Source organism: Etheostoma spectabile, unplaced genomic scaffold (assembly GCF_008692095.1).
Source record: "Etheostoma spectabile isolate EspeVRDwgs_2016 unplaced genomic scaffold, UIUC_Espe_1.0 scaffold00003241, whole genome shotgun sequence".
Classification (NCBI taxonomy): Eukaryota; Metazoa; Chordata; class Actinopteri; order Perciformes; family Percidae; genus Etheostoma; species Etheostoma spectabile.
Window position 1 is genome coordinate 1 of NW_022603011.1, and position 25327 is coordinate 25327.

At 41.4% G+C, this 25327-nt stretch overlaps 2 long non-coding RNA genes across 2 annotated transcripts; one reads left to right on the forward strand and one right to left on the reverse strand.

The window, feature by feature from the left end:
- Positions 1-5281: 5281 nt before the first annotated feature.
- On the reverse strand, positions 5282-5777 carry LOC116676504 (uncharacterized). Its single transcript, XR_004328734.1, has 3 exons — positions 5659-5777; positions 5504-5508; positions 5282-5293 (listed from the first exon to the last, which is right to left on the reverse strand). It is a non-coding gene; the product is annotated as an uncharacterized LOC116676504 (long non-coding RNA).
- A 2716-nt stretch (positions 5778-8493) lies between these two features.
- On the forward strand, positions 8494-12499 carry LOC116676505 (uncharacterized). The gene is made up of 3 exons (XR_004328735.1): positions 8494-8504; positions 12188-12325; positions 12478-12499. It is a non-coding gene; the product is annotated as an uncharacterized LOC116676505 (long non-coding RNA).
- Positions 12500-25327: the final 12828 nt, after the last annotated feature.

Genomic DNA, 25327 nt, shown 5'->3' on the forward strand with positions numbered 1-25327 from the left:
TTTTTACTATGTTGAGGACTGTGTTTCTGGACTGTGGGGAGGTTTTTACAGAGTCTGCTCTTATTTTTGTGTGCTGGCTACAACAAACTCAATCCAAAGAAGTGCAACCTGTTGAATTTTATTGTTGGTCAGGCCAAACTATGGATCTAAAAAAGCAGGAAGAACCAGGTGGACAATGTGTCTGGCCGAGGGCTGACGGACATGTTTGTCTGTCTGGTGAAGGCCAGGGTGTGGGTGGACTTCCGCTTCATGTCTCTGATGAGGGACATCAGGGTTTTTGTGGACCGTGTTGTTTTCACCAAGGCGGTGTGTTCGGTGCGGGGGGAGGGGGGGGGGGGGGGGAGCTCGTCTTCCACTCTGTGTTTTCTGTGTTAGTGTTTGATATTAATATTTATTTTGTGCATTTGTGAAGCAATGACATGTTGGTAAAGATTTGGAAAACGTCTTATTTATTTGGTAAAAAATGTTTCTAAAAATCAAAAATCTCTCTCTCTCTCTCTCTCTCTCTCTACCTGTCTGTCTACTACTGACTGTGTTTAGCTGTGTGTGTGTCTCTCTCTCTCTCTCTCTCCTCTCTACTGTCTGTCTACTACTTGAACAGAGACATCTCTTAGGTCCTAAAACCAGCCTCTGGAGACTCCACCAGCTGACTTCTCTATTGGCTGTAGAACAGGAGACGTCCCTATTGTCCGAAACCAGCCTCTGGAGAATCCACCAACTGACGTCCTCTATGGGCTGAAACAGGACACGTGTCTTAAGTCCTGAAACCAGCCTCTGGAGACTCCACCAGCCGACTCTTCATTGGCTGTAGAACAAGAGACGTCTCTTACGTCCTAAAACCAGCCTCTGGAGACTCCACCAGCTGACTCTCTATTGGCTTTGAACAGGAGACATCTCTTATGTCCTAAACCAGCCTCTGGAGACGCAACCATCTGACTTTTCTATTGGTGGTGAACAGGAGACGTGTCTTACGTCCTATAACCTCCTCTGGCGACTCCACCAGCTGACTTCTCTACTCCAACGCGTTGCCAGTTCATACCAATGAGACAAGACAAGACGGTCTCATAGCAATACTCTTTTCTAACTTTCGTCTTCCAGGGCGGATACCACTTGTAGCGTCTTAGGGATAGTGATGGTGAGACTTTGCTACCACTGCATTTCTAGTTGAGATGAAATGGGTAAATCATTATTTATTTCTCTAATATACATTCTCTGAATTCATTGGGCTATTTATTAGGAAAATAACGTTTTGATAGGCTGTTAATCGGCGTCGTCATCAATCCTGAAACAGCTGAGTTTCCTGCTGAGGATTTAACCCTCGGTAACCATCTGGCTGAAACGAGTATCCGGTACGGATAAGGCACTTTTGCCGAGTACAAGTATAATACGAGTAATATGAGTCAATATCTGTACGCGGATTGAGTAAGTCACCACTGACTGTCTCCGTTCTGTGATAGGCTAGTCACAGTGCTAGTCCCAGCGCCTCTCCAATACACTAATCTGTGATAGGCTAGTCCCAGCGTCCCTTCCCTATACTATTCTGTGATAGGCTAGTCACAGCGCCTCTCTATTACACCATTCTGTGATAGGCTAGTCCCACGCCTCTCCAATACACTAATCTGTGATAGGCTAGTCCCAGCGCCCCTCCCCTACACTATTCTGTGATAGGCTAGTCCCAGCGCCCCTCCCCTATACTATTCTGTGATAGGCTAGTCCCAGCGCCCCTCCCTACACTATTCTGTGATAGGCTAGTCCCAGCGTCCCTCCCTACACACACAGATTCCTCCTGTTGTGGTGTCCCACCGGCTGTTCTCACACACACTCAGGACACGGAGAAGTGAACGTCTCTCTTCTCAGGTCCGCGGGGCTTTCCCGTTAACATTAGGGTTTCTTCAGCTTCAGGTTTGTTTTTATACTTCGGTTCAAACTAGTACTTAGCAACTTAGCAACCAGGAGACTTCTGGTAAACCGTGGGGATTGTTCAGACATGGTGTTGGTAGAATGCGACTCGCTTGCATCTCTGCCGTCAGAGTTTTTTTTTGTTGTTTTTTAAACTGCCTGCTGGCTCTAACGTTTTTTTTGAGTGTCTGAAACTTCTTGCTGTGTTTTAAAAAAAAATAAAGGCAGTTGCGGTATAAATAAATAATATTACAAATTAAGATACACATACAAACACATCCCGCCCCCCCTCTCTCTCTGTCTCTCTCTCTGTATCTCTTACTCCTCACAGACACACACACTCACACACACCTGTGAAAATAAAAAAGCAACCATATTGTTGTATTTATTGTTGCAAAACTTGTTATATACTGTAGGCCTATATAGTTTGTTTGTTACCATGACAACACCACTGCTCTGAAGCTCAATGCTGATGCTGTCATGTAACTAGTTTTCTAATCAGCAATAAATATAACATTTTCTGATCAACTCATATCAATTGCATGCTTAAAATAATACACGGTTAAAGCCCGCCCATTTCAAGAGAACCGACCCACTTCGGGTTAAATCTGCCCACTTCCGGGTTAGGCCCCGCCCAGTCCGAGTACAGATCGGATACAGATATTCATGTGGTAAACTGATACAGATACAGATAATGCTGTACTCGCTCATCCCTAGTAAACACAAACAAACAAGCATCACACATGAAGGAAAAAGAACAGGTCACATTTGGCAGTTACATTTTTGAGTTATATGGCATTTTAACATGGCCTTCAAATTTTTACACTTTTCTACGTTTTTGTGTTTTTTATTCAATTTTTTTGTCTCTTTTGGGTTTTATTTTTACTTATGTTTTTGTCAATTTTGGTGAATGTTTTTTTTGTCCCTTTTCTGATTGTATTGCTCCCTTTTTCAGCATCTTTAACCCTCCTGTTGTCCTTGAGTCAAATTTGACCCCTTTAAAAAATGTCTATAGGCTATCTGAAATATGTTTTTATTTTTTTTAACCAAATTACCACAAAAAATGGATGGATTCCATACAATGCTCTGTGCAATACAATTGATCACTTCATTCCTCTGATCTTAACTATTATAGTCTAAATAATTCATAATTTCTGCTTTTTACCTCAAATGTTAGGTATAATTCTATAGAAATGAGGTTTTTGATCATGGATTCCAAAAGTAGTGTAAAACTAGTAAGGTGATGTTAGTGAAAACTAAAAAAAAGTCTCAAAAAGGGACAAAATGTCAGTTTTAATCCGTTTTGACTCGGGAGGACAATACAAGGGTTAAAATAACATTGTTTTGTAGCTTTTACCAACATTTGCCACTTTTCAATGTTCTTTTGTCATAGTTCTGATACAGAAAGTTTTGTTAACGGGTCAAATTTGACCGAGGACAACCGACGAGGTCCTTCGGTTTTAAAGTGTCCAGCGGACAGCCAAAAGGATAATTAACGTCTCAAAGTGTCTCATACACTCATCTCATTTCCTGGATCTTTTTCTTTTCTTTTTTTTTCTTTCGGTCGCTGTTGTGCAGCGTCAGCTGTTAAAATCCTTTAATATAGAGAGGTAATAATGACAGTTATAGTATAATGAAATCTGTGTGTCTGTATGGAGAAGGATGTCTCTCAACAAGACACACACACACCTACACAGACGCACACAGATGCATGCGCGCACACACACCACACACACATGCACACACGCACATACACACACACACAGACGTACACACACCGCACACACAAGTGTGTCTCACTATCTTTGTGGGGACCAGTCATTGACATAATGCATTCCCTAGCCCCTTACCCTAACCTTAACCATCAACCTAAATGCCTAACCTTAACCCTCACCCTCACCCTAACCATGACCTAACTCTAACTCTAACCCTAATCCTAAAACCAAGTCTTATTCCTCAAACAGCCCTTTAAAGTTGTGGGGTCCAGCATCTTGTCCCCACAAAGCTGTCAGGACCCCATAAGTATACTGTATCCCAGTTTTGGTCCCCACAAATGTAGTTAAACCTAATACACACACACAAACACACACACATAGACCTACACAGGCACACACACACATACACAGATGCACACACATGCGCACGCACACACACACACACACACACACACACACAGAGACCTACACAGACGCACACAGATGGATGCTTGCACACACACACAGATACACACACACACGGACGCACACACATAGACCTACACATACACAGATGCGCACACACGCACATACACAATCACACACACACACACACACACACAGAGACCTACACAGACGCACACAGATGGATGCTTGCACACACACACAGATACAAACACACACGGACGCACACACATACACACCACACACTCTCTGACCTGCTTTGTAACACTGAGAGAAGAAACAGATCAGCAGGAAGATAATTTAGCAATAGATGAACAGCGGAGATAAATGTTCAGAGTCAGCAGCAGTGAGAGGAGATAAAACACACACACGCACACACACACACATACACAAACACACACGTTACCAACAATCTGAAAAAGTGGCACTTGTCATGGTGGACTTTTAGTTTTAGATATTATTATTAGTAGTAGTAGTAGTATTATATTAGATATTCTGTTTTGCAGAGAGAGAGAATCAAGTCAAGACAAGAAAAAGGAGACATGCCTTATATACTGTACTCCTAAACAGATCTACTGTATATAAAGGATAAATATAAAAATGAAAATTTTGAAATCTTTATTTGTTCATTGTGCAGGATTACATGCTCTCTTTGTTGAAGCCCTACGGCACATCCAGTCCTCTCACAGCCTCGCTGGATAAAGGAACAAATGTGAGCTGAAGGCTCGGCTTTTCTCTGCTTTTTTCTGCTCCCGGAGAGCCGACATTTTGCAGATAATACACACAATAATTTATTTATTTTCAGACTTGATTCAAACTATTTTTGCAGAGCGGCTGTTCATCATTGCGACATCAATGAATCAAGTAAAGTGGATTGAGAATTGATCCATGACTAAGTATTTAAATTCAGTTCCTCCTGCAAAGTTACTTTGAACGTAAACGACACACGCACCGAAATATTTGAATTTGAATTTATAGGTGGGGAAATTACGATATACACTCGGTTTTTGTTAGTAATAATTCATGAAATCATTATGCTATTATTTAGGCAAATAACATTTAGATTAATCCTGAAACTGATGATTTAACCCTTGTGTTGTCTTCCCTCGATCTGCAACTTTGTGTTTTTCTGGGTAGAACTGTTTTTCTGGGTAGAACTTTCAACAATTTTTTTTTTAAACTTCAAAAAATTCTGGGTTGAATTTTTAACATTATATTATTTTTCTACACTTTTTCTTTTGGGCTGAAATGCCCCAAAAATATCTGTTGTGCATACCTGCAATTGCATTGTTTCTGGTCATAATTTTAGATGTATCAACCTAATATTTACAGTCAATGGTCATAACTCATGCACTCTGAGCTTTCAGAAGATTTCCACCTTTGTGTTCTTGAGTACCACGGGGGGAGTTCATATGGACTTGTGTTGTGAACGTGCTAAACATGACCCCTTCTGAAACTAGCCCTGCCAACATCAATGTTGGCATTGTGAGATCATAAATGATGATGTGACATCATCAGTGACATCACAGAGCATTGTCATGAGAGTCTATAATAGGACCCATCAGGTTACTCCCAGCAAGTTGTTTTTTGACAATGCCACGCCGACGCAGACACGCCGCTCGCCCCGTCCGTAGACGCAGGAGGACCCGCAGGTCCCCCCATGTCCACAGACGCAGGAGAGTTGTCCGACGCAGACGCTAGGCAACGCCAATAAACATGTAGCACAGGCATGACATAACAGTACCCTCAGTCATTCTAAGCTTAGTATAGTTAAAAAAGTTATACTTTTTATTTGTGTTAGAAAACAACAAAAAAATGTCAACGAGCTAAACACATGTAGAGCCCGACCGATATATTGGTCGATATTAGGCATTTCCTGATCTATTGGTATTGGAGGACGCTCTACAGCATCCTGTTAGTGGTGGCGTTGTATAGTCTGTCCACCAGAGGACGCTCTATAACGTCCTTGTTAGTGATGGCGATGTAGAGCTTCCTGCAGTCTCGAAGACCAAATACCAAAACAGCAACACTGCCTTCATCAACGTTGCTTGTAAGAGCGACGTATGGAACCATCCACGTTATTTTTTTGGACATTTTGGTTGATAGTCTATGGGTTAGGATGGAGACTGTATATATATTACGGTCTATGGGTTAGGACGGAGACTGTATATATGTTAACGGTCTATGGGTTAGGACGGAGACTACTTCATTGCTGTTGTCAAGCCCCATGGTAAGCACTATTTCATTTTAACGTAGCTAACTTATAGCTACAAATATTTCAACGTTTTTGCATGTGGAAGTTGGTGTTCATCTGACAAATAGCTAGATAAATAATAAGATGTGTTAGCTAGTAAGCTACTTCATGTCATGGTTAAAGTAACAACGCAATAGCCGCCGTTTTCACATGCATTTAAATTAAAATACCCGCGCTCTAGCTATCTAAATGCTAATATGACTAGCCAACTATAACGTTAACAGTAGCCAGTAACGTTAGCCAAGTTAGGCTTAGCTAATTGAACGTTAATCTCATTTAAAAAGGTGAAGAGGTTCAGGGGGCGTTAATATAGCAGGCTAAAATTCATACTTTGTGATACAGTGTCCTGCCTCCCCCCTTGGCAAATCAGATCACAATCTTGTCTTGCTGTCTCCTATGTATGGTCCTTGTGTCCTGCGGCAGCCTGTCCACAAACGGACTGTGGGAAGTGGATTTAGGAGGCTGAGGAGGCGCAGGCAGGACTGCTTGGAGTCTTCAGAGTGGGGCGCGGGGGGGGGGGGGGGGGGGGGAGCTCGTCTTCCACTCTGTGTTTCTGTGTTAGTGTTTGATATTAATATTTATTTTGTGCATTTGTGAAGCAATGACATGTTGGTAAAGATTTGGAAAACGTCTTATTTATTTGGTAAATAAATGTTTCTTAAAAATCAAAAATCTCTCTCTCTCTCTCTCTCTCTCTCTACCTGTCTGTCTACTACTGACTGTGTTTAGCTGTGTGTGTGTCTCTCTCTCTCTCTCTCTCTCTCTACCTGTCTGTCTACTACTTGAACAAGAGACATCTCTTAGGTCCTAAAACCAGCCTCTGGAGACTCCACCAGCTGACTTCTCTATTGGCTGTAGAAACAGGAGACGTCCCTTATGTCCGAAAACCAGCCTCTGGAGAATCCACCAACTGACGTCTCTATTGGCTGAAACAGGACACGTGTCTTAAGTCCTGAAACCAGCCTCTGGAGACTCCACCAGCCGACTTCTTCATTGGCTGTAGAACAAGAGACGTCTCTTACGTCCTAAAACCAGCCTCTGGAGACTCCACCAGCTGACTTCTCTATTGGCTGTTGAACAGGAGACATCTCTTATGTCCTAAAACCAGCCTCTGGAGACGCAACCATCTGACTTTTCTATTGGCTGGTGAACAGGAGACGTGTCTTACGTCCTATAACCAGCCTCTGGCGACTCCACCAGCTGACTTCTCTACTCCAACGCGTTGCCAGTTCATACCAATGAGACAAGACAAGACGGTCTCCATAGCAACTACTCTTTTCTAACTTTCGTCTTCCAGGGCGGATACCACTTGTAGCGTCTTAGGGATAGTGATGGTGAGACATTTGCTACCACTGCATTTCTAGTTGAGATGAAATGGGTAAATCATTATTTTATTTCTCTAATATACATTCTCTGAATTCATTGGGCTATTTATTAGGAAAATAACGTTTTGATAGGCTGTTAATCGGCGTCGTCATCAATCCTGAAACAGCTGAGTTTCCTGCTGAGGATTTAACCCTCGGGTAACCATCTGGCTGAAACGAGTATCCGGTACGGATAAGGCACTTTTGCCGAGTACAAGTATAATACGAGTAATATGAGTCAATATCTGTACGCGGATTGAGTAAGTCACCACTGACTGTCTCCGTTCTGTGATAGGCTAGTCACAGTGCTAGTCCCAGCGCCTCTCCAATACACTAATCTGTGATAGGCTAGTCCCAGCGTCCCTTCCCTATACTATTCTGTGATAGGCTAGTCACAGCGCCTCTCTATTACACCATTCTGTGATAGGCTAGTCCCAGCGCCTCTCCAATACACTAATCTGTGATAGGCTAGTCCCAGCGCCCCTCCCCTACACTATTCTGTGATAGGCTAGTCCCAGCGCCCCTCCCCTATACTATTCTGTGATAGGCTAGTCCCAGCGCCCCTCCCCTACACTATTCTGTGATAGGCTAGTCCCAGCGTCCCTCCCTACACACACAGATTCCTCCTGTTGTGGTGTCCCACCGGCTGTTCTCACACACACTCAGGACACGGAGAAGTGAACGTCTCTCTTCTCAGGTCCGCGGGCTTTCCCGTTAACATTTAGGGTTTCTTCAGCTTCAGGTTTGTTTTATACTTCGGTTCAAACTAGTACTTAGCAACTTAGCAACCAGGAGACTTCTGGTAACCGTGGGGATTGTTCAGACATGGTGTTGGTAGAATGCGACTCGCGTTGCATCTCTGCCGTCAGAGTTTTTTTGTTGTTGTTTTTTTTAAACTGCCTGCTGGCTCTAACCAGTTTTTTTGAGTGTCTGAAACTTTCTTGCTGTGTTTTAAAAAAAAAATAAAAGGCAGTTGCGGTATAAATAAATAATATTACAAATTAAGATACACATACAAACACATCCCCGCCCCCCTCTCTCTCTGTCTCTCTCTCTGTATCTCTTACTCACTCACAGACACACACACTCACACACACCTGTGAAAATAAAAAAGCAACCATATTGTTGTATTTATTGTTGCAAAACTTGTTATATACTGTAGGCCTATATAGTTTGTTTGTTACCATGACAACACCACTGCTCTGAAGCTCAATGCTGATGCTGTCATGTAACTAGTTTTCTAATCAGCAATAAATATAACAATTTCTGATCAACTCATATCAATTGCATGCTTAAAATAACATACCGGTTAAAGCCCCGCCCATTTCAAGAGAACCGACCCACTTCCGGGTTAAATCTGCCCACTTCCGGGTTAGGCCCCGCCCAGTCCGAGTACAGATCCGGATACAGATAATTCATGTGGTAAACTGATACAGATACAGATAATGCTGTACTCGCTCATCCCTAGTAAACACAAACAAACAAGCATCACACATGAAGGAAAAGAACAGGTCACATTTGGCAGTTACATTTTTGAGTTATATGGCATTTTAACATGGCCTTCAAATTTTTACACTTTTTCTACGTTTTTGTGTTTTTTATTCAATTTTTTTGTCTCTTTTTGGGTTTTATTTTTAATTATGTTTTTGTCAATTTTGGTGAATGTTTTTTTTGTCCCTTTTTCTGATTGTATTGCTCCCTTTTTCAGCATCTTTAACCCTCCTGTTGTCCTTGAGTCAAATTTGACCCCTTTAAAAAATGTCTATAGGCTATCTGAAATATGTTTTTATTTTTTTTACCAAATTACCACAAAAAATGGATTGGATTCCATACAATGCTCTGTGCAAATACAATTGATCACTTTCATTCCTCTGATCTTAACTATTAGTCTAAATAATTCATAATTTCTGCTTTTTTACCTCAAATGTTAGGTATAATTCTATAGAAATGAGGGTTTTTGATCATGGATTCCAAAAAGTAGTGTAAAACTAGTAAGGTGATGTTAGTGAAAACTAAAAAAAAGTCTCAAAAAGGGACAAAATGTCAGTTTTAATCCGTTTTTGACTCGGGAGGACAATACAAGGGTTAAAATAACATTGTTTTGTAGCTTTTACCAACATTTGCCACTTTTTCAATGTTCTTTTGTCATAGTTCTGATACAGAAAGTTTTTGTTAACGGGTCAAATTTGACCCGAGGACAACCGACGAGGTCCTTCGGTTTTAAAGTGTCCAGCGGGACAGCCAAAAGGATAATTAACGTCTCAAAGTGTCTCATACACTCATCATCATTTCCTGGATCTTTTTCTTTTCTTTTTTTTTCTTTCGGTCGCTGTTGTGCAGCGTCAGCTGTTAAAAATCCTTTAATATAGAGAGGTAATAATGACAGTTATAGTATAATGAAATCTGTGTGTCTGTATGGAGAAGGATGTCTCTCAACCAAGACACACACACCTACACAGACGCACACAGATGCATGCGCGCACACACACACACACACACATGCACACACGCACATACACACACACACAGACGTACACACACACGCACACACAAGTGTGTCTCACTATCTTTGTGGGGACCAGTCATTGACATAATGCATTCCCTAGCCCCTTACCCTAACCTTAACCATCAAACCTAAATGCCTAACCTTAACCCTCACCCTCACCCTAACCATGACCTAACTCTAACTCTAACCCTAATCCTAAAACCAAGTCTTATTCCTCAAACAGCCCTTTAAAGTTGTGGGGTCCAGCATCTTGTCCCCACAAAGCTGTCAGGACCCCATAAGTATACTGTATTCCCAGTTTTTGGTCCCCACAAATGTAGTTAAACCTAATACACACACACAAACACACACACATAGACCTACACAGGCACACACACACATACACAGATGCACACACATGCGCACGCACACACACACACACACACACACACACACAGAGACCTACACAGACGCACACAGATGGATGCTTGCACACACACACAGATACACACACACACGGACGCACACACTAGACCTACACATACACAGATGCGCACACACGCACATACACAATCACACACACACACACACACACACAGAGACCTACACAGACGCACACAGATGGATGCTTGCACACACACACAGATACAAACACACACGGACGCACACACATACACACACACCACACTCTCTGACCTGCTTTGTAACACTGAGAGAAGAAACAGAGATCAGCAGGAAGATAATTTAGCAATAGATGAACAGCGGAGATAAATGTTCAGAGTCAGCAGCAGTGAGAGGAGATAAAAACACACACACGCACACACACACACATACACAAACACACACGTTACCAACAAATCTGAAAAAGTGGCACTTGTCATGGTGGACTTTTAGTTTTAGATATTATTATTAGTAGTAGTAGTATATATTAGATATTCTGTTTGCAGAGAGAGAGAATCAAGTCAAGACAAGAAAAAGGAGACATGCCTTATATACTGTACTCCTAAACAGATCTACTGTATATAAAAGGATAAATATAAAAATGAAAATTTTGAAATCTTTATTTTGTTCATTGTGCAGGATTACATGCTCTCTTTGTTGAAGCCCTACGGCACATCCAGTCCTCTCACAGCCTCGCTGGATAAAGGAACAAATGTGAGCTGAAGGCTCGGCTTTTCTCTGCTTTTTTCTGCTCCCGGAGAGCCGACATTTTGCAGATAATACACACAATAATTTATTTATTTTCAGACTTGATTCAAACTATTTTTGCAGAGCGGCTGTTCATCATTGCGACATCAATGAATCAAGTAAAGTGGATTGAGAATTGATCCATGACTAAGTATTTAAATTCAGTTCCTCCTGCAAAGTTACTTTGAACGTAAACGACACACGCACCGAAATATTTGAATTTGAATTTATAGGTGGGAAATTACGATATACACTCGGTTTTTGTTAGTAATAATTCATGAAATCATTATGCTATTATTTAGGCAAATAACATTTAGATTAATCCTGAAACTGATGATTTAACCCTTGTGTTGTCTTCCCCTCGATCTGCAACTTTGTGTTTTTCTGGGTAGAACTGTTTTTCTGGGTAGAACTTTCAACAATTTTTTTTTTAAACTTCAAAAAATTCTGGGTTGAATTTTTAACATTATATTATTTTTCTACACTTTTTCTTTTGGGCTGAAAATGCCCCAAAAATATCTGTTGTGCATACCTGCAATTGCATTGTTTCTGGTCATAATTTTAGATGTATCAACCTAATATTTACAGTCAATGGTCATAACTCATGCACTCTGAGCTTTCAGAAGATTTCCACCTTTGTGTTCTTGAGTACCACGGGGGGGAGTTCATATGGACTTGTGTTGTGAACGTGCTAAACATGACCCCTTCTGAAACTAGCCCTGCCAACATCAATGTTGGCATTGTGAGATCATAAATGATGATGTGACATCATCAGTGACATCACAGAGCATTGTCATGAGAGTCTATAAATAGGACCCATCAGGTTACTCCCAGCAAGTTGTTTTTTGACAATGCCACGCCGACGCAGACACGCCGCTCGCCCCGTCCGTAGACGCAGGAGGACCCGCAGGTCCCCCCATGTCCACAGACGCAGGAGAGTTGTCCGACGCAGACGCTAGGCAACGCCAATAAACATGTAGCACAGGCATGACATAACAGTACCCTCAGTCATTCTAAGCTTAGTATAGTTAAAAAAGTTATACTTTTTATTTTGTTAGAAAAAACAACAAAAAAATGTCAACGAGCTAAACACATGTAGAGCCCGACCGATATATTGGTCGATATTAGGCATTTCCTGATCTATTGGTATTGGAGGACGCTCTACAGCATCCCTGTTAGTGGTGGCGTTGTATAGTCTGTCCACCAGAGGACGCTCTATAACGTCCTTGTTAGTGATGGCGATGTAGAGCTTCCTGCAGTCTCGAAGACCAAATACCAAAAACAGCAACACTGCCTTCATCAACGTTGCTTGTAAAGAGCGACGTATGGAACCATCCACGTTATTTTTTTGGACATTTTGGTTGATAGTCTATGGGTTAGGATGGAGACTGTATATATATTAACGGTCTATGGGTTAGGACGGAGACTGTATATATGTTAACGGTCTATGGGTTAGGACGGAGACTACTTCATTGCTGTTGTCAAGCCCCATGGTAAGCACTATTTCATTTAACGTAGCTAACTTAATAGCTACAAATATTTCAACGTTTTTGCATGTGGAAGTTGGTGTTCATCTGACAAATAGCTAGATAAATAATAAGATGTGTTAGCTAGTAAGCTACTTCATGTCATGGTTTAAAGTAACAACGCAATAGCCGCCCTTTTTCACATGCATTTAAAATTAAAATACCCGCGCTCTAGCTATCTAAATGCTAATATGACTAGCCAACTATAACGTTAACAGTAGCCAGTAACGTTAGCCAAGTTAGGCTTAGCTAATTGAACGTTAAATCTCATTTTAAAAAGGTGAAGAGGTTCAGGGGGCCGTTTAATAGCAGGCTAAAATTCATACTTTGTGATACAGTGTCACTGCCCTCCCCCCCTTGGCAAATCAGATCACAATCTTGTCTTGCTGTCTCCTATGTATGTTCCTTGTGTCCTGCGGCAGCCTGTCCACAAAAGGACTGTGAGGAAGTGGATTTAGGAGGCTGAGGAGGCAGTGCAGGACTGCTTGGAGTCTTCAGAGTGGGGCGCGCTCTGTGAGCCACATGGGGAGGACATCAACAACTTGGTTGACTGTATCACAGAATATATCAAGTTCTGTGAAAACACCACCATGCCCTCCCGGACTGTACGTTGTTTTCCCAACCATAAGCCGTGGATCACCAATGACTTGAAAGTCCTTCCTAATGAGAAGAAGAAAGCTTTCAGGTCATGGGACAGACATGAGCTCAGGGAAGTACAGCACAGACTGTGGGATTAACTGAGGGAGTGTAAAAATATCTACAGGAGGAAGCTGGAGGCCAGTCTCCAGCAGAACAACATGAGGGAGGTGTGGACAGGGATGAAAGAAATGACCGGGTGTGGGGGTAGAAGAGGACAAACACCAAGCAGCTGGGACAGAGCAAACAAGCTAAACTGTTACTTCAATAGGTTTAGCTCACAGCCATCCCCTGACTCCTCCACCACTCCACCAACCCCCTACACCCCCTCATTGCCTCCTCCCCCCCTCCTTTGTTCCCACACCTCCCTCCTCACTCCCCTGTAGTCAGCCCTCCTGCAGTCAGCCCACTCCCCCCACCACCACTACAGCACATTTCCCCTCCCCCACTGACACTTCAAGCACCACCCCCTGCTTTACATTCACACCTGGCCAGGTGAAGAGACAGCTGGAGAAGCTCCACCAGCGCAAGGCTGCTGGCCCGGATGGCATCAGCCCCAGGGTCCTGAAAACCTGTGCCAGTCAGCTGTCTGGTGTTTTCCAGTACCTCTTCCACCCGAGCCTGAGCTTGCAGAGGGTGCCGCTGCTGTGGAAGACGTACTGCCTTGTCTCCTATTCTGTTCACCTTATACACCACAGACCTCCAGTACAATTTCACCTACAGAAGGTATCTGATGACTCTGCAGTTGTTGGGTGTACAAGGGATGGACAGGAGGGAGAGTACAGGGCACTGGTGGATGAATTTGTGGAGTGGTCTGGTAAGATTCATCTGCTGCTGAACGTGGATAAGACCAGAGAGATGGTGATTGACTTCAGGAGGAAGGGAACGGCTCCGCAGCCCCCTTGCATACTAGGAAGTGACATGGACAAGGTGGAGGAGTACAGGTACCTGGGTGTCAACATCGACAACAGACTGAACTGGAAGGTCAACAGTACTGCTGTTTACAAGAAGGGGATGAGCAGACTCTATTTGCTGAGGAAGATGAGATCCTTCAATGTGTGCAGCAGAATGTTGGAGATGTTCAACCAGTCTGTTGTGGCCAGCGCTCCGTTCTCCTCCGCCATCGGCTGGGGCCGCAGCATCGGAGCCAGCGACACAAACAGACTGAACAAACTGATCAGGAAGGCTGGCTCCGTGATCGGCTGCAAACTGGACATGTTTGAAGCTGTGGTCTGGGTTATCATGGACAACCAAGACCACCCTCTCCACCCCCAACTGGTCCAATAGAGGAACAGCTTCTCTAATGGCGTTTTTCCACTGCTGGTAACGGCTCGCCTCGGCTTGGCTCGGCACGGCTCGGCTCGCCTCGGCCCATTCTATGTTCGTTTTCCATTGCAGATTGCGTAAAGCCTGAGCGTGGCTGGTCACTATAGCAACGCGTGATGACGTAATTTTCAGCGCGACTCACAACAGCACGTCGGCTACTCGCCACAGCCAGAAGAAATGTTTTGTTTCAAAAGAAGCTGAAGGAAGCAACAAAAATCACCGCTAAAAAAACGGGAGTTTGGGAATTCTGACGGAGTTCAGACGTCGACATGACGGTTGTTCGCCGACACAACAGGGTAAGTTAAGTTTCCTGGTAACGTTAGCTAACATTTGCATGTGTTCAGCGTCGCAGTCAGTATTTACTATACGCTATAAGTACATGAACAACCATGATTACACACCAACATGACTGATGCGGACTGTTTGTGTTTTAGAGCATTCACGCTTTGTAAAATCGCCGCCGCAGAACGTCTGGTGGGCGATGTCCGACCGGTGAAACCTCTGGTTCTGACTACTGGGCTTCGTATAATCTGTATGAGAGTCACGGACAGTCTTATGACAACGACTGGGATGCATCTGGGACAGCAGAGCCAGGGGGACACTGTCACAGGGTGCAGAGGAAGAAGACCGGGATGTTTGGGAGGTTTGATGCGCTACTTTGAAAAGCTAAATAAAAACCTTTGTTATATATATTGTCTTGTTTTTTAAAGTAACAGTGTGCAATATTGGAAACGACATGAAGCCCCTAGTAGCCCGAACAGTTGAAAAGTGAGAATAGTGCAGAGAGTGGATAATCTGTCGGTGTCGGGCTAGATTTGTTTTAAATGTCCCGTCTGTTCTGGACACACACTCCGCACTCTTGTTTGCTAACAACGCGGTCATAAGTGACGATTCTCTCCGACCAACCAGCAGTCTGCAGGTAACCACGTCACCTTTTGGTATCGCCTCGGCTCGCTTGGAACCTCGATTGAGGTAGTACTAAAAAAAGTACCTGGTAGCAGGTCCCAGGGACTTTTTTTTGTAATGGAAAACCAAAAAAAGCGAGTAGAGCCGTGGCGAGTCGAGTAGATACCACGCAGTGGAAAACCGCCATAAGAGGCTCCGACAGCTTTGATGTTGCACGGACCGCTACAGGAAATCATTCCTACCACAGGCAATAAAACTCTTTAACATGTCATCACTGGGTGCTAGATGACACTTTTAGACACCACCACACTGGACCAAGGGCAACCTGCACAATTGGTTCATTTACATATTAGCAAACATTAAGCATATTACTTAAGCAGTTGCACATTTTGTTTTCCCATCCTGTATATATTTAAATATTTGTTCTTATATTTTATTACTATTATTATTTATATTATTTCATATATACTGTATGGTTGTATATTTTTTCCTAGTATCTCTTTTATAATAATATTCTGTGTTGTGTGACTATTGTAATTGTGCTGCTGTAACATTGTAATTTCCCATTTTTATGGGATCATAAATATCTATCTATTTATCTATCTATTATAAGGTTTTACTTTTACCCTGCTTATCACCAAAATTATATTATGTAAAACAGTTTAGTAACACTGTTTGTCGTTTCTGTACACTCAGCATTAAATCTGGTTAACAATTGATTTTAAAAACGGGGTTCTGCGTGCCAACGGTCATAAAACATCATTATTAGACGGTGCCCGTTTTAGTTGGCTAATGTTAGCCTTCAAACCACCCTAATGACCATTGTCACCAGTCCTTTTAACATCATGTTTTTACTGATATATCACTAACGTTGATTAGCAAACTAGCTACCTATATAAAAATTTAAAAAAAATCCAACAAACTAGCGTTAGCTTAATGTAGTTACTGACCAGTCACTTAACTTTATGTTTTACTTTTTGTTGAAGCCAAACTGACCATAAGCCTAGCTAACGTTACATTAAACTGACATTAGAAAGTTATAATCGGCTTTAACAGGGACTAAATACGTTGGATGGACACAATGGACATATTGAATCCCAGCTAACAATTTTTGGTTCCCAGAACAGTCTGAAAACATTCGTTTTCGGTTGCGGGAACATTCCCTGAAGGTTAGGTTTGGTTGTGTTGTGGCTGTGTGTTTGTTAATTGGAAAGTTTTCTTGACGTTCTGGAAACGTAAGTTTTTGGTTACATCAAACAATCTCAGAACATTCCCCTAACATTATCTTAACGTTGCAACCTTTAGCGAACGTTCCCCTAACGTTAACCTGACAATGCAACCTTTAGTGAACATTCCCCTAACATTATCTTAACGTTACAACCTTTAGAGAACGTTGCCCTAACGTTATATTAAAGTTGCAACCTTTAGCGAACGTTCCACTAACGTTAACCTGACATTGCAACCTTTAGCGAACATTCCCCTAACATTATCCTAACGTTGCAACCTTTAGAGAACGTTACCCGAACGTTAGCCTAACCTTGCAACGTTTAGAGAATGTTACCCAAACGTTCTTTTTTACATTCCTCTAACCTTTACAAAACTTTAACCATGATACCAATTGTATTATTACTTTAAACTTAGTAGGAATTAATGAAAAGCCAAACTTGATGGGATTTAAAACTTTCATAACAATATAAAAAATTACAAAACATATATACAATAATCAGAATCCGTTTTATTGGCAATATAGACACAAGAGCGCAAATTTAGTGTGCAATGTGGAATGAAATAGTACCGTATTTTAACATATATGTAAAACTGGACTATAGTCGCCTTCATATGGTAGGTGTCCGTTATGTTAACGGTAACACATTAGTTTATCAACTACGCAATAGCACACAGAACTACCAGGGCGTGGATTAGTAAATAGGCTACCATTGAAAAGCCTCTCAGACACTCAACTCTTTTGCCCCTTTAAAAAAAAAGATAATAAAACAAAGACGGTTAGCTCCATGGTATAACACTGAAACTCGCAAATTAAAGCAAATATCACGGAAAGTTGAGAAGATTTTGAAAATGAAAATTGAAAAATTCTATGTACCACAGTACTTTAAGGTAGCTGTAATTAAACCTCTTCTAAAAAAGCCCAACCTTGATCCAGATGTTTTAGCCAACTATAGACCTATATCCAACCTTCCATTTCTCTCTAAGATTCTTGGGAAAGCAGTCGCCAAACAGCTGTGTGACTTTCTGCATAGCAACAGCTTATTTGAGGATTTTCAGTCAGGATTTAGAGTTAATCATAGCATAGAGACAGCAGTGTCTCGAGATAACTCTTGTTATGAATTGATACTATAAATAAAATTGAACTGAAAATTGAAATATATATCACACGTAGACTACCCCACTGTGTAACAGTGACCAATGACTGGTGTCTTGTTAAAGCATGCATTACATATCGTCATACGTCTCCTTTCCTCATGTTTAAATTATGCATAAATATTCAGATGGGACATTTGACCCCCACGGAGATCGTCATTATTTCATATCTGACCTGCAGCCTTTTAATTTCATAATAACTGCAGAGGCCTCTTTTGGGAGTGAATTGAAAGCTCAGTCCTTCTCAGCTGGCCTAAAAAGAAAGAAACAAAGGTTGGATATGTCATTCTAAGACTGAACAAGTTGACAAAAGCAAGAAAATTTCATAACTAACTCTGTTTTTTCTGATAAAAAATATTGATAGTTTGATTATAATCAATAGTAACTCTATTATTATTATGAACATTACATAGAAGAATTTCAATTTACCGTCTGTGTGAGGCAAACTTCAGCGCTTGCCCAGCGCGGGAAAGTTTCTTCTGGGAGGCCGCTAGAGTAGAAGTCAAAATGAAGCAAAGTTACTAGTTGACTACTAGTCAAATTACAACCTTATCAGCCAAGCTAAGCATACTACTGATGTGAACAATAAAATAACACTTGTCTGTTATAACCCTGCAGATTGTCCGGTCCTGGAAGGCCTTCTTTGCCTTTCTGCCCCACAGGCATTACTGTTTTAGAACATCATTGGTTGGCATTTGCCGTAGCATGCGACAGATGGCAGTACATCCAGTTGAACAAAGTTGCTGTAAAACATAGAAACAAAAATTATACAAGTAGAACAAAGTGGAGAGCTTGTATAATCACATTTTGTAAGAGAAGTCGTTCAGTTATAATATAATTGCAATTATATAGTGTTAGTCTTAGGGCAGGACTACAGCCACTTAATTATTAGTTCCTCCTCTCCTGTTGACCGAGACTCTTGTCAAACTCCTGCAGCTCTGTGACTGTTGAGCAGGTCGACAGCAACATGTCATTGAATGGAGCAGAGGGAGGTGACGGGAGCTCCCTAAGAGATTGAGCAACTCATCCATCTTTTCCTCAAATGTATCCATGCGGGTGACGGGTGTCCTCATGGCTATGAATAAAGGAATGCTGTTAGTTTTGTTGTTATACATTGTATACTTATGTGAACAACTTAAGTGAGTATTCTTACTTCTCATTTCCATCTGCATGGTTGAGCCACCTCCCTTTGTGTGATGATGTTCTGCTGTTAACAACAACAAAAAAGTTAAAGTTTCTCTCAAGTTCCTTGTCATGCAATTGTATTTAATTGGAAAAATTCAAAGCCAATGTACCGTCAACTGGGTCCAAAGCTGAAGTGGCAGGCTGAGCTTCTCTCTTCAGCTCTGGGCGACCGGCTGGTTTCTTGTGTGGTGTTGACTCATCAAAAAAAAAGTAGATATGAATATTGGTCAGTTCATTTATGGTAGGTTTCTTGCACATTCCATTGCAAAAGATGAACCTATGCTGTTACGTTTAAACAATTCCAGACACACGCTTTGTAACGGAATGCTTTCTTGTTTGTGGAACAAATTCATCTGAAATAAAAGACCATACAATTTGTACTAATTGCAAAAATAATATTTATTTATGTACTGTACACTACACTACAACTACTTAAAAACGGACTGAAAAAATAATTTGTAACAAGAACGCAAGCATGTTAACATGATGACACAAAACATACAATGCGACAGCAGACACGCTGTGCCCAGCAACAAACAAAGGGAAAGATATATGCAATCCATTTAAAGCACAACTCTGGCCTCGCCTTTTGAACAGGAGTGCTAGGGGCCTTTCTGTGATAGAATCAAAATCAACATTTTTAAAACACTAAGAAGGCTCGACACAACATGAGACTTAGCTCCAAGTCTCACCTGGGGCTCAACACATAAACTCAGCATTAAGAACATTGTTTGTGCACAAAGAGTTTACTAAAAAGAAAAGATTTTTAGCAACTCACTGCTTGACTAGCATAGCAAGATGGGGGGAAACACGTCTACTAAAGTGAGTTGTACCTGAATATAACAAAGCCATACGAGTTTGGTTTGGTTCAAAATAACCTTAGAGAACCATAAACTAACGTTCCCTAAACGTTCTGTGTTAGTGGGGATCACATTTGACTTTGAGATCAATGCAATTGTCATAATAACAACTAATTTAATTGGTACTTTTCCACTTCATGTTTAAAGCAAGGGTAACTTTGGTAAACTGTTGGTTGTTTGTTTTTTGCTTGTTTGTTTTTAAATTCTGCTGTTGATCTCTGTGAGAAATGGTTGGCTTTATCAGAGGACCTAATATGATTTAAAAATAGAATAAAAATTATAACTTTTCAACTATACTGAACTTAAGAAATTGAGGGTACTATTATGTCATGCCTGTGCTACATGTTTATTGGCGTTGCCTAGCGTCTGCGTCGGACGACTCTCCTGCGTCTGTGGACGTGGGAGGACCTGCGGGTCCTCCTGCGTCTGCGAACGGGGCGAGCGGCGTGTCTGCGTCTGCGTGGCATTGTCAAAAAACAACCTGATGGGAGTAACCTGATGGGTCCTATTTATAGACTCTCATGACGATGCTCTGTGATGTCACTGATGATGTCACATCATCATTTATGATCTCACAATGTCATCATTGAGGATGACTGGATCAGAAAAATAACGTTGTCTGAATTTGAAAGCTCCACATAATTGGCAAAAGTTACATAATCTGTCCTCGGAATAGGCGTCTGCTTGGGACCCCAAGTGGCCCCCAAGGGACTTGAAATGTCCCACAAGAGAGCTTAACCTTCCTGTTGTCCTTTTGTAAAAGTTTCTATATTAGAAATTTGGTTTTCTTTCAACCAAAATGTTCAAAAGAATAATATGGAAGGCTCCATACGTCGTCCATACATCAGTTCACTACTTCTTTGTATTCGGGTGTTTTATTACATTTTACATTTATAGGATTTGAAAAAGAATGATGAAAAGATTGTTGAAAAAAGTGACAAAAATGACGGGAAAAGCTTAAAAAACATTGGGGAAACAAACCAAAAATGTCAAAAAAGAGCAGAAGAAAGGTGACATAAACATTGGGAAAAGGGGAAAATACTAATACAATTTTTGAATTAAAATTAAAATTTTAATTTGAAAAAAAAGTTGTGTAGTAGGCAGGAGGACAACACAAGGGTTAAATTCAGGGTGTGATATCAAAGAGTCAATGGATTTCCTGTTTAACAAATGCAGGCTTGATACACTTTTCAATATATTGGAACATTGAGGTGATATCAATGACTGAATCATGGAACGTGTCAACATCACCAAGTTAAACGGTCTGTCAGGATGTTTTTTATTTTACATTCAAAACCCACTTTTTGTTTTTTACTCATTCAATTCAATTCTATTTTATTTATACTGTCAAATCACAACAGAAGTTAAATTCAGGGTCTATTTTTCTAGTTTTACCACATCTGGTCTCGAAGAAATACCAAAAACAGCAGCACTGCCATCATCAATGTTGCTTGTAAAGAGCGACGTGTGGAACCCTCCAGGTCATTTTTTTGAACATTTTGGTTGATAGAAACCCTAATTTCTAACTTTTAGAAAATGGGTCAAATTTGACCCCAAGACAACAGGAGGGTTCTTTATTTATATTATTTTATTAATTTATTTGACAGGGACAGTGTACATTAATTAACATTGCTGTAAATGCACCAGAATTAGCCAAAAGGCTATTTTTCATCCGTTGTCCCTGGACAGATCTTAAAATTGTCTACCTAAGAAACAACAACAATAAGAAGATTACAGTCAACAACACAAATATAAAAAGTAGTAAAACAGATAAAACTCTTCAAATCCCATTGATAAATACAGTGTACAAATATAATACAGACATTAAAAGAAAAAAAAATACTACACATTGACAAAATAGAGACACAAGTGGCAGCATGGTTGGGTTGAGTGAAATAACATATTCTTATTAATGCTGACATGTCTGATGTGTTATGAACCAGTTTTTTAGATCTTTTTTGAACAGAGAGTAAGTGGTGAGTTCTCTGATGTTCTGAGGGACAGAGTTCCACTCCCTTCCTGCTGTGACTGAAAAGGCACTCTGACTAAATGCACTTCTCCGCAGACAACAACTCTTTCTCCTCGGGCCGACCCTTGTGTTAGTCTCTGTGTGGAGTTCCTTATGGTCACAAACTGACTGAGTGGAGGAGATGACAGACCATGGATGATTTTGTATAACAGACAGAGCTTTCAAATTTATATATTACAATGTTATTCTTCTGATCCAACCATTATCAATGTTGGCATTGTGAGATCATAAATGATGATGTGACATCATCAGTGACATCACAGAGCATCATCATGAGAGTCTATAAATAGGACCCATCAGGTTACTCCCATCAGGTTGTTTTTTGACAATGCCACGCAGACGCAGACACGCCGCTCGCCCCGTTCGCAGACGCAGGAGGACCCGCAGGTCCTCCCACGTCCACAGACGCAGGAGAGTCGTCCGACGCAGACGCTAGGCAACGCCAATAAACATGTAGCACAGGCATGACATAACAGTACCCTCAGTTCCTTTAAGCTTACAATAGTTGAAAAAGCTATACTTTTTTGTGTGACATCATCAGAGTATAAATACATCTCCATAGTTTTACAGAGTGAGACATCTCACTTGTTTAGATAGCTAGCTAGATACATACATACATACCTTATTCATCCTGAAGGAAATATCAGGCATCCAGTAGCAAGACAACCATAACACAACAAACACATACACACACATATATCAACATATACACACATATCTCTCACAGAAATGCAATGACCATGATAAGGTGAGATACTATGGTGTGTAATGATAGTGCAGTAGATTATTATTAAATATTAACTATGACTATAAAACATAACCTAAAAACTGAATAAGAACACTATATAACAGGGAATAAGTTATAAGATGCAGATGAGGATGTAGATGTGGTCTAATTCTTGACCACAAGTTGACTTGTAAGGGTATCAACAACCGCATCTCCATGAAATGTTCTGTGATGTCACTGATGTCACAAATCCTTTTCAACCAAGACTTAGTTCAATCACTAGTGACATCATAGAGTTCTATGATGTCACCATTGTGTCAGAAAAACAGTGTGGAAAAAGGGTCCCATTGTTTTTTGACGACGTCACGCAGACACGTCTGCGTGACGTTGTGCGTGACAACCTGATGGGAGCAACAGGTGCCATTTACAGACTCTCATGACGATGCTCTGGGATGTCACTGATGATATCAGATGGGGTCGTGTTTATGTATCTGTCGGAGTAACCGTACGTACACACCGCCACCAACTTGAGCTGCAAAAAAGCTCTGGCCGCCCCGCCAATGACGCTTGTCAAAAAGTATGGGGAAGCTTTTTGACGCTTTGGCCGCTCGGACGGGCCGGTGTTCTTTGTTCGGGAGAAGCACACGCTGCGTGTGCCACGGCCAATACACTGACACTAAAAACCTTTATAAATTACATGTATAATGACAGAAGTTGTTAATTGGTCGTAGCTGGGTCTGTTAGCAGTTAGCTTGCTCGTTAGCTGCTGAACTGTAGCGGCATGTAAGCAGAGCGAGCAGCCGCCAGACTAATCCTAGTGAATCTAGGACTTCATTGTGATCGGCAGGTTACGTTAACTGGTCCCTATGTACAAACAACTAGGGGTGATCCAAGTATCCGGCTGAAACGAGTATCCGGTACGGATAAAGCACTTTTGCCGAGTACAAGTATCATACGAGTAATATGAGTCAATATCCGTGCTCGGATTGAATACAAATCCTCAACTGGCCACGCAGCGTTTTGTGATAATCACAGCACCCCCCCCCCCCCCCCCCAACCCGCTCAGATCATCCACACACACACACCGAACAAGGAGAAATGCGCTCCCTCGCTCTCTCTCTCTCTCTCTCTCTCTCTCTCTCTCTCTCTGGTCTGCGGATCTGTTCCGTTAACGTTTAGGGTTTCTTCAGCTTCAGGTTTGTTTTTAACTTTGGTTTGTAGTCCTTACATAGTAACCAGTAGATTTCTGGTGAACGTGGGGTTTGTAGTCCTTACATAGTAACCAGTAGATTCCTGGTGAACGTGGGGTTTGTAGTCCCTACATAGTAACCAGTAGATTTTGGTGACGTGGGGTTTGTAGTCCTTACATAGTAACCAGTAGATTTCTGGTGAAAGTGGGGTTTGTAGTCCTTACATAGTAACCAGTAGATTTCTGGTGAACGTGGGGTTTGTAGTCCTTACATAGTAACCAGTAGATTTCTGGTGAACGTGGGGTTTGTAGTCCTTACATAGTAACCAGTAGATTTCTGGTGAACGTGGGTTTCAGACATGCTGATTGGTTTAAATGCAACTCCCGTTGCGTCTCTGCCATCGGAGATTTTTTTTTTTTACTGTCAGCTGAGCAAAGTTAAAAAAAGAAAGTTATATTGAGTATGAAAACTCTTGTTCATTACATTTTACTTCATATTGCAACCGCATGTGTTGTATTCATTGTTGCAAAACGTTCTGTTTATAGTTTGTTTGTTACCATGACAACACCATTGATCTGAAGCTTGATGCTGTCATGTAAATAGTTTTCTAATCAGCAATAAATATAACAATTTTTGATCAACTCATATCAATTGCATGCTTAATAACATACCGTTAAAGCCCCGCACATTCCAAGAGAACCCATCCCACTTCCGGTTAAATCTGACCACTTCCGGTTTAGGCCCCGCCAGTCCGAGTACGGATCCGGATACAGATAATTCATGTGGTAAACAGATACAGATAATTCTGTACTCACTCATCCCTACAAACAACGTTATATTATAAACATAGGTTTAGCAACGGCGATTATGAGCTTGTCCTCAGAAGAATGTTTTGGTAGCAACAAAAGTTTACATCGTATGCTTCTCCGGGATCAGCCAGCGCGAAGGACTCTAAAATCCGATTGGTTGCTGGCGTTAGCCGCTGACTACGTCATATTCATTACCATAAAGTTTGAAAATTTCAACTTTCAGATTGACGCTCAACACGCTAAAAACACCCAAAACGCCACGCACACTGCTGTGCGTAAATGTACACACATGGACATATGATGGAAGCCTTATAACATGCTCAGTCTAGCTAGAAACATAAAATTATAAGTTTTAATGATGGTTTGACTCTTAGTTAGTTAAGTCTTTTCTATGGGCCTGTAAGG